This window comes from Chanodichthys erythropterus, chromosome 22 (assembly GCF_024489055.1).
Source record: "Chanodichthys erythropterus isolate Z2021 chromosome 22, ASM2448905v1, whole genome shotgun sequence".
Taxonomy (NCBI): domain Eukaryota; kingdom Metazoa; phylum Chordata; class Actinopteri; order Cypriniformes; family Xenocyprididae; genus Chanodichthys; species Chanodichthys erythropterus.
In genome coordinates, this window is record NC_090242.1 from 36,191,616 (window position 1) to 36,202,400 (window position 10,785).

The 10,785-nt window shown below is 36.7% G+C and overlaps 1 long non-coding RNA gene across 1 annotated transcript; it reads left to right on the forward strand.

The window, feature by feature from the left end:
* Window positions 1-5,480: 5,480 nt before the first annotated feature.
* LOC137012796 (uncharacterized) lies at window positions 5,481-10,024 on the forward strand. Its single transcript, XR_010893609.1, has 3 exons — window positions 5,481-5,634; window positions 6,469-6,517; window positions 6,615-10,024. It is a non-coding gene; the product is annotated as an uncharacterized lncRNA (long non-coding RNA).
* Window positions 10,025-10,785: the final 761 nt, after the last annotated feature.

A 10,785-nucleotide genomic window follows, 5' to 3' on the forward strand; every position in this document is an offset into this window, starting at 1 on the left:
TACCATTGTTAAGGATGAACTTCCATCCATGCACAATCTTTACAGTATTCTGTCTTTTACATGTTATATTATTAAGCTAACTCTAATTTCTTGTAAAGTTGATCACAGAACAAATTGTATTTATTTATTTGTTTCTCTCTCTCTCTGTATATTTTTTTAATTATAATTTCCACTGTAAAAACACTAAAAACTAAATTCTACACACTTAAAGTGCATCCTGGAGATGCATCAGAACTAAATGTAGTGATTTATACAAACTGAGCTGCTGCACAAATAAACATATAAAGTCATTCTGCATATTATTATGATTGTTCAATCATACTTATAGAAATCTTTTTAACAGGAAGTGATCTCTTGAAAGAGTCTTTGAAATTGGTCAGAGACAAAATAAGTTTTTATATTAAAAGCCTCTAATTTTGTTTTAATATATATAATAAAACACATATATAACACACAGTACACACACCTATGTACATAAAGTCTGTATGCACTATATATAGTATATCAGAATCAAAATGAGTTTTATTGTTAATAATAAGTGAATAAAAATTAAATTATATAATAATATATATAAAAAGTATATTCACTTCACAGAAACTTTCTTATACAAGGAAATTATCACTTTTTTATTTAGAGGTTAATAAGTTTGATTAAAAAATAAATTGGATCTATATGTGCTCAACTCAAAAGGAGAATGACAAACAAAAACAAAACAACACTTCTATCTGTTCTTCTGTTAGTTTAAAAGAGTTTAAAGTAGGACAGGTTAAAACAGTTGATCGGGAAATGAGTGCCGGAGCTGAGGAATGAAGAAACATTGAGATAAAAGAATTTAAAAAACGCATGGGGAAAACAAACAAACAAACAAAAAAAAAACATACCTACATCTTTACTAATCAGTCAATCTGTCTGGTATGTGGAACAAGATGCCATGAGAGTATTGCTGCTGCTAGTAAATCTGTATTACACAACAATCATTAAAAACTGACAAACCTAACTCTAAATCACGTTTACTGTCTCTATACAGCTGAAAATAGCAAATGACTATGAATAATGGATGAAAATGAGTAACACCTTTCTTTTAAAGAGACAATCACTCTACTTTGAAAACTTAATAAAATGTTCTAATGGAGTTTATTCAAAGAACAATTCACTCTGAAACTCCCAAATATTTGCTATCAAAAAGTCCAGGATGTCTCTCTAGTGTAAATTCACTAAAACAAATGTCCTCGACAGAAGATGAAAATGAATATTCTGAAAACAAACATCTGAGCTGTGACCACAAACACTCATGAACACAAGAGAAACAGAGATCTGGAGACACACAGTTCAGTGTGTCAGTGTCGCTCTCTACTGGAGATCATCAGCATTACAGCAGATCAACAGCTCATAAAGAGACAGTATTCTTCTCTGACCAAAACCATGTGGTCTTAAATTGTCAAAGAGTTTTACAATTCTCTCTAATCTAGTTATACATTACAATATTGAGAATCAAATAAAATCCACCAATCTGAAGTTAAACCTGCCTCCTGATAGGTTAATTTAGTTCTGGAGTAGCTATGTTCTTCCTCCAGGAAATCATTTTATTAAACTCTGGATTAGATTAAGTCTGGGACTATTTAAAGGACTAGCTTAATCTCTGTCCGGAAAACCGGCCCATATCATCTGGATTAGTGATATCATCTGGATTGGTGAAGAGTGTGCATCTGAAGTGTCTCAGCTGAAAGAAATAATTCATTATTTATTGGCTTTAAAACCAAATCCAGATTTATGAATGAAGAAATTCAGACATTCCTAAAATGAACAGTGCAACACTGTACACTTTCAGAGACATGTAACACAGTGAAGTGTCGCCCTCTACAGGATCACAGCAGAATTAAACAAATCTCCATAAGTAAATATTTACAGCAGCATGAATTAAATATTTTTTTTGGATTTTAGTTGATCAGGGAATATGGATGCATCCACTTTATGTGTTTTAATAAGGTCAGAAGAGCTTCTTAGAAATCATTAAACAGACAGAAAAGATTACTGGGAAGCATAATTAAGGGTGTTTTCAACTGAAAATGGAAAACGTCTCAGGTTACGCATGTGACCATGGTTCCCTGAGAACAGGGAACGAGACACTGCATCTTAACGCATTTGGGGAACACCTCAGCGGGAACCGGTGTCTGAAATGCTATCAAAACATGGCAATTGTATTGGCCGGCGACGACCTATGATGTCACTACTAGTGCGACCCAAATGCACATAAGGAGCGCCTAGAACAAGTCACCCACTTATCGTCTGAAGGGACTGTTCAGCAGGCAGTCCCGAGGAATGCCAGGGAGATGCAGTGGCTCATTCCCTGTTCTCAGGGAACCATGGTTACACACTATCTAGCTGGAAGTGCTAAGGACCTTCTTGACCTAGACGATGTCCTTCAAGGTGGCCTGCTCTAGGGCCAACTACTTGGTAAAGATCTAAAACTAGTATCAGGGAGGCTCCAATGGAGCCTGAGCTACCTGATAACCATCTGCTTAATTCTAGGAAACTAGGACACTCAGGAACCTAGCTCAACCCAGAGGATCGCTTTCAAGGTGACCCAAGGAGGGCCAACTACTTGGTATCAAATCTAACTCCAGCAGAGATAGCCACTAGAGGTATGCAGGCTTGGAATACTTGTTCGCATTGCCAACACAAGCCTTGTACTCAGCATATAGCTTTCTACCCTTGAAACAAGGGGAGTACAAAACTATGCGACCGAGCCAGTCAATAATTATGCAGTGTACGCTGTTAGTATTATCACGTGTAGATATCTATAATATTTAATCTGGTCTTCCTTTAATTTATTTTCTAGCCTGTATAAACTTGATATTTTAGCACTTCTGATGTTATTGTCTTCTAGGGATGAATTGCTTTGTCTGATACAAGAACCTGCTAAATGTGCAACTGTAAAAATGTAAAATAAAATGTTTAAGAACTTTTGCATTTAGTATGATTTTTCCTGAATGAAAATGAGTTAATGTCACGATCACCAGTGAGAGTGCCCTATCAGCCACTAGAGGGCACTCCATCCCGGACTCTCATTTCCACCCATTGCATTCACTACATTACCCATAAGACACTTCCCTGGACTCATTAACCTCACTCATTGCACTCAGCTGTTTTGTGTTTCATCATTAGTGTCTGTCTATTTATACTCAGTTGTTTCTGTCCTTGGTTGTGGTTTGTTGTATTTTGTTATGTGCACTTTGTTTCTCTGGCTTTCTGTATTGGACTGTTTTTGTGGAGTTTAACCTTTGCCTCTGTTCTGGATTACATGCTTGGAGTTTCCGGTAATAAACATCGCTGCACTTGGATCTTCCCATCTTGTTCTTGTGTGCACCGTGACAGTTTTATAGTCATCACTGTTCTTACTGTTGTTGTAATTATACTGTTGTGATTGGATGTGTCCTCATAAACCATGTTTACATTGTAATACTCATGTCATTATACACATTTGTGTCCTCATAAACAACATATAACACACACACAGAAACTCTCCAACATATTTGATGAGTCTGAATCTGGATGTTGTGTCAGTATTTTGTCTGTAGGCTACAATCACTACATGACTAACAAACCTGGGGAATTTCAAACTGATTAATTTATTACATCTTTGCACATCAAAAAAATTCTAATAACAGCTTGACAGTTGATCACTATCAGCATGCATGACTTTTATGGTAGACTTGTGGTAGGCTATCTTCTCTTGCAAACGAGAAATTATCTGTTTTACAGATTTTTCTCACACTTTGTCAAAACATTTACAGCTGATCTCACTGAAAGACCTCAAACTCTATTGGACTCACTAAAACATCTATTCACAGCTGATAGAAAGTACTTACATGATGAATCTCTATAATGCACCTGTGTGAAACTTGTTTGCACATATCTTTAATCAGCAATCAGTCTTCATCTATGTATAAAATGGCGCTTTCCACTGCATGGTACGGTTCATTTAGTAGCCGAGGAGTGGATCCATGGCAGTAAAGGCAGCAAAACTAACAATCAGCCTATAATCCCACCCACTTTGAAGCGGTACTAAACTGCAGTGGAAAAGTAAAAGTAAGCAAGCTGTACCGAACTGAACCGAGATGAGTCGTTCAACAATGTGGAAAAGTGCCAAAAGATGCCATTTATGTGTATCAATCCCATTTATGTGACTGTCATAAAGTCAATTTTGACATGCTTTTTGCTTTTACTTATGATCACCAGCTATATGAGCAGATTTTCCTCCTGGCAATAGATGCAGAGGACTGCCAGGGATGGATATGGCATGCAAAGAGGTATTTCCTTTAGTGCATTGCCAGGGAAAACATAGTATTCAGTATTTCTGAGTTTGAAAAGTAATATACACTAATATTCCCAAAGTTTTGGGATGCCTGCCTTTATGTGCACATGAACTTTAATGACATCCCATTCTTAATCCATGGGGTTTAATATGGAGTTGGCCCACCCTTTGCAGCTATAACAGTTTCAAATCTTCTGGGAAGGCTTTCCACAAGGTTTAGGAGTGTGTTATGGGAAATTTTGACCATTCTTCTAGAAGCTCATTTGTGAGGTCAGGCAGTGATGTTGGCGAGAAGGCCTGGCTCACAGTCTCCGCTCTAATTCATCCCAAAGGTGTTCTATCGGGATGAGATCATGACTCTGTGCAGGCCAGTCAAGTTCCTCCACACCAAACATCATCCATGTCTTTATGGACCTTGCTTTGTGCACGGGTGCGCAGTCATGTTGGAACAGGAAGGGATCATCCCCAAACTGCTCCCGCAAAGTTGGGAGCATGAAATTGTCTAAAATGTCTTGGTATGCTGAAGCATTAAGAGTTCCTTTCACTGGAACTAAGGGTTTAAGCCCAACCCCTGAAAAACACCCCCACACCATAATCCCCCTCCACCAAACTTTACACTTGACACAATGCAGTCAGGCAAGTACCGTTCTCCTGGCAATCCCTGATTCGTCACTACAGAGAACACGTCTCCACTGCTCTAGAGTACAGTGGCAGCGTGCTTTACCTCCAATACATACATGATTAAACATGTGATGCAGTGTGTTCAAAAGAGCTTTGGTGGATTAGATTGTTGGGGCTTAAAGAGGGAATTATGAAGAATATGTGAGCAAATCTGTTCATGTTGAATCATCTATTTAAGCTGGGGAAATAATAATAATAATTGGATTAATGCTGAGACATGCAGGTCAAGGCAGTTAACAGTTTCTGTAGCCAAAGAGTGAAAACTTCATCAACATCAGCTAAAATGCAAAATTGCAGAGTAGCAGTGTTTCAAAAGATAAACACATAAGTGCTAAAAAAAAGTAAACATCTGAACATCTGCTTCCTGTTTAAATTTACTGTGATCAACGGATGTTATGATGTGATGAAATCTAAAAAAAAAAAAAAAAAAAAAACCCACAACATAATCCCTCCTCCACAAAACTTTACACTACTACAAGTACCGCACTGGAGAACAGACTACTGCTGATAATAAAACATAAGAGAGAAAGAGAAAATGATAAACAAAAATGACAAAAAATTACAATCTAATGAACCAAAACAGAAAAAGACACCGAGTCTAGTCAGACACAACAGCATTAACAGCGGCAAACCAAACTGTGAGTATTTATGATGTTTAAGATCACTTATGACTGTAACTTTTCATATTCTTTGTTATTCTGTCTTGCAAACTATAAACATCTGTTACTGTGTGAAATACAGTTATGTCTTATTCTTATTTGATTTCACATATTCACATTTTGCAGATTCTGTAAACAGAATCTTGTCATAAATCTTGAATGCTCTGAAGCACAACTTACATTTGGTGTTTTTAAAGAAAACACTTGACAGATTATTGCTGAAGTGGGAAAAGTAAAAAACAAAATAAGTAAGACATTTAAGTTCATTATCATGAAAAAAGCACAGAAAAGCTAATTTTTTATGAAATATATTATTTCCAAAACATGTTTTATTCTAAAACGGTGGGAAAATAAATATAAACAAGTTGTGCTCCAAATTTGAGGTTTATCTAAAAGTCAGTAAGATTTTGTTTGGTTATTTTTTCTACAAACAATACAAGTGTGACTATTTTTTTCAGGACCATTTAACGTTTTCAAATTTGACAAGAGTTAAATCCTTTACCAAGCATTACCATTCTAATGAAGTAAAACATTCAAAACAAAATAAAAATTTGTCTGTCAAAAATGAACGAACAGCACCAGAGGCTTAAAGCTCCGTGTATACTTTGGTAATTCATTTTCGTCATGCGAAGGGCTCGCGGAAAGATGCGCGAAAAGATGCATGCGAGACGCGACCGGGCGCGAAAAGTGAAGTATACCCGGGGCTTTAACGTCCACAACTGGACAGATGCTTTCCTTCAGAAATGTGTGAATCAGTGCACATCTGCTGTTGAGTTATTGCTATAATCCGATATTTGTGTTTTTCATTCTCAGTTTCTCATGCTTCACAGACTCATTCTGGTGTTTCAGAGTCACAGAAGAGGTGAGATGCTCTATCATCATACAGAGAATTAAAAGAGAGAAAACTGATGCAGAAATCTGATGCTATATTAATCTGTGTGTTTTCATCCCTGCAACAGGAATTATTAACCCCTTTTAGAGACTTTGGCAGTGTTTAAGCTACAGCCGGAAGAATCCTCTTCCTTCTATGGATCCATTCTCAACTGTACATCTGGTCACTCTTGAAGCGCTCAGGGGAACTTCACTGTGTGTCCAGTGCGTGCTCTTCAGAAATGTGTCCACCACACCAGCTGGTGTAAGTCAGAGCAATGGAGGTGGAAACAGGGGGCAGCGGTCACTAAATAAATAATGTCACACTGGGTGAGGGATGCCATTGCTCTTGTGAGGCGTACGGTCCAGCTTCATCTCCTGGAATTAGGACCCATTCCACCTGGGGGTTTGCTTGCTCCAAAGTTTGAGCACCACCTTGCAGCAAGTATGTGATGCAGCAGCTGGTCCTCTCCACACACATTCATAAGATTTTATCATTTGGATGTTATAGTTCGGGCTCACAAGACCTTCCAGAGACCTTCAGATCGGTGGTGTGGGTATTCTCGTTCCCAAAAGCGCTCAGTGCAGCACTGCATAACTTCTGAAAGGTCTCTGGTTACTTGACTGTCCGCCTGAACGACTTGCTGCGCTTCATTGCTGCACTGAGGACATGCCTGGACGTCTCTTCAAACAGAGTGACACCTGAAGAACACACCTGCTGCACATCTGTTTATGTCATTGTCAGTCACTGTTTTGTGTCACAAAACCACTTAAAACATTTTTAGAATGAAAATAACTTTACTTTAACTAATCTGTTTAACTTCAGTGTGGGTGTGTTATGAGTCATTTCATTAGAAGTGTTATCTTTAATATTTCCATAACATTTCTAGGGGATTTCTTTTCTTCTTTCATAGAAGTACCATTTTTAAATAAAAATTTTCAATATGCAAATTAAAATTTCTGAAAACTTTTTTACAAGAAGCAACTAATGATGTTTTACAGTTACAGACCCAAATGATATATATACCCAGATTCAAAGTTTTTAAAGAAATAATAAATTGAAGATCATTTTATTGAAGAATAGTTTGCAGTTTCATCAGCAGAAGCCAGCTTCAAGTCTCACAAGGAGTTCGTATAGGCCGCTCTGCGTACATTCTCTTAACAGGTTGAATGATTCTGATTGGCTAAGAAAAATAGACAAATTTGGTAATTGTCCACACATGGACAGATAGTCAGAAGCATATCTCCATTCGTCAGGTCATTTTTGATGGTTCAGGAGCTGTGGTGGCTACCCAACTGTTAAATACATTCAGTTATTTTAGTTTCGTTTCATTTACATTTTTATTCAGTAGTTTCTCATTTGTTGTCATGGACATGTATTAATCATCACAGGTGTTAATCATTAGTACCCTCATTTGCCCTCTATTTTAGTTGCTCTGTGTTTGTGTATAGCGCACACTGTGACACCTGAACGCCTTCTTGTTTATTAAATCTCGATTGTATTTTAAATCCTTCCTTCAGTCATCATCATCTTCAGTATTGTTGGTGGGAGTAAAATGTAAATGTAACTCATTAATTGTGAACGTGTATCACCTAATCCTGTATTTATTGAGGGGGTTATGGGTGTGAGTTTACCATATGCAGTGAAGTATATGTATTTTACTGTTTATTTTACTATTTATTGTCTTGTGTGTTTTTTTTGTTTGTTTGTTTGTTTGTTTTTTGTTTGGTGGGCCTTATTGAGTGAGACAACATATTTGTTACATTCACAGTGCTCCAAGACTTGAGTGAAGATCCACATGCAGCATTTATCTAGGACAATCCATGAGAGTCGTCAAAACATACAGGATTCAGATGATGGGTTTAGAAGTATCTTTCTGTTGGGTACCTGCTCATATAAGAGTAAAGGGGAATGAATGGGCAGATGAATGTGCTAAGGAAGCCACAGGAAAATCAGATATAGACATGAAAGTAAATTATAGTAAGGCTGAGATGAAGTTTTTAATTAAACAACATGTGAAAAATAGATGGCAGAAACAATGGGAGGAAGAAAGAACAGTAAGATGGCTTTATAACATCCAAAGAATTGCTGGTAAAGGTAGAATAACAAGGAGAAATAGAAAGGAAGAATCAATTATATCTAGGCTTAGATTTGGACATACAGCACTTAACAGTACTCTAAATAGAATAGGGAAACATCAGACAGGAGCATGTGAGCATTGTAATCAAGAAGAAACAGTGGAACATATTATAATGAAATGTCCAAAATATAATAGTGAAAGTTTAATTTGACAAATTTATTGCAAAAGAACTGACATGAGGAGTGCATTGATTTTTTTAATATTATATTTGAAAATGTCTGATTTATATAAAAGATTATAGGTGTTTAGAAGGTGTTAGGTAAAGGTCCTTGCGTTCTTGGTCCACACTCCTAACCAGCAGGTGGCGGAAATGCACCTTGAAGTTGTTTGCCAACCGCCATAAAAATCAAAAAGAAGAAGAAGAAGAAGAAGAAGAAGAAGAAGAAGAAGAAGAAGAACCCTGCGTCCCGATGTCCATACTATCCATCCTAAATAGTATGTGAGATTAAAATAAGTGTGTCAAAAGTCCCCGGATGGTCTACTATTTCCAGTAGATTTTCGAAGTGTGGATCTGTGCACACTATAATATTGCCCACAACCCATTGCGCTTTGGACGAGGATTCAGTTCAGAACTACAAACACGAGTAAAAAGTGTTAAAAGACTACAAAACATGGCGGATATGCGCGATCGACGCTGAGAGGTTTGAGTGACTAATTATCAGTTTAACTTGATAGAAAATATTTATTTAATGTTATCCGTGTTATATTTCATCTGCAATACCAATGTGGACTTTTATAAAGATCCGATTAGCCATTAACTTTTAAATGCATCACTATGTATTAATATGAGGAGAGTTCTCCACATGAAAGACCCGCGACTGCAGATCAACGTGCTGCATTTCTCTCCGATACGGTAGGAAATTAGCTAAATGAAATGTGGAGGATGTAAGATGATTGACAGGCAAGTTTACGGTGACAGGATGCGACAGAGAGCAAAGACGCAATTGTATGACGTGATAGTATGTCCCAAAGCTTGTCTACTCTTTTGCTACACACTCAAAAGTAAGTACTTTTTGTTCACATACTTTTTGGGCGTAGTAGAAGTATGCGAATTGGGACGCAGCACAAGAGTCGTCAAAACAGGAAAAAAGACAATGGGGACTGTTGGATTGTTTTCCCCCCGGTGTTTTCATTTTTGTCGTGCAGTGTACACGGGGAAACGAGAGGCGATAAACCTCTCCCGACTGGCAATCGGATGTCGGATGAATTTCTGGCTTGTCGGCAGTTTTACACATTCAGCCACAATACACATCTGCTATACAACCGCCAATGCCATTGTTACAAAACCTTTATAAACGCGGCTCTTTAACTCGGCTTCACACATCAAAAATTCCATAACCAACTCATCACAGTTTCAATACATATATAGGCTACAATACATTCAATACAATTATATATATATATATATATATATATATATATATATAAAATCTTTCATTTGGTTACATGTCGTTTTTGCCAAAATAACTTGCGAGATGTATGATATTGCATCATGTAAGCGAAGTCAACAATGATTACAAGGTGTTTGGTTTCACATCTTTGACATGTTATATTGTGTAGGCTGTGCGTAGCCACGATTTAGCTCGCAGTCAGACCGGCTATTTGTAGCCCGCATTTAGTCAGTCCTGATTTATTGTAGTTTTTGGATAGGAATTGTTTAGCGGGTAACAGTGCGGACTCAGAGTAAGTGTGGTTAGATTAATGCTACATGCACATGTAGTGTTTCCTTGTGCCCTAAAACTCATTATTATCTAAATACAAGGGAGTAAACATGAAACCTGTGCACCCTATAATGATTTGTTACAGAAACCTCATATATCTTTTAATCTTTTGATCATTATGATGAAAATATGAGTTTTTGATTTGACAAGGCAAGTTTATTTTGTATAGCACATTTCAACAACAATGTTCAAGGTAATTAAAAGAGCTTTACATACATGAATTTATGAAACCAAAAATTAATCAGGTTGTTTTATAAACCATAAAACATTGTTAACCTTTTTTATTTAACTTTTTTTGTCAATGTTTTATATTTTTATTATGTGAAGTTGTAATGTTGTATTTGTAAAATTTAAGTTTCATTATTTTCTTATTGTGTATTATCTTGTTCTTTTTTCTA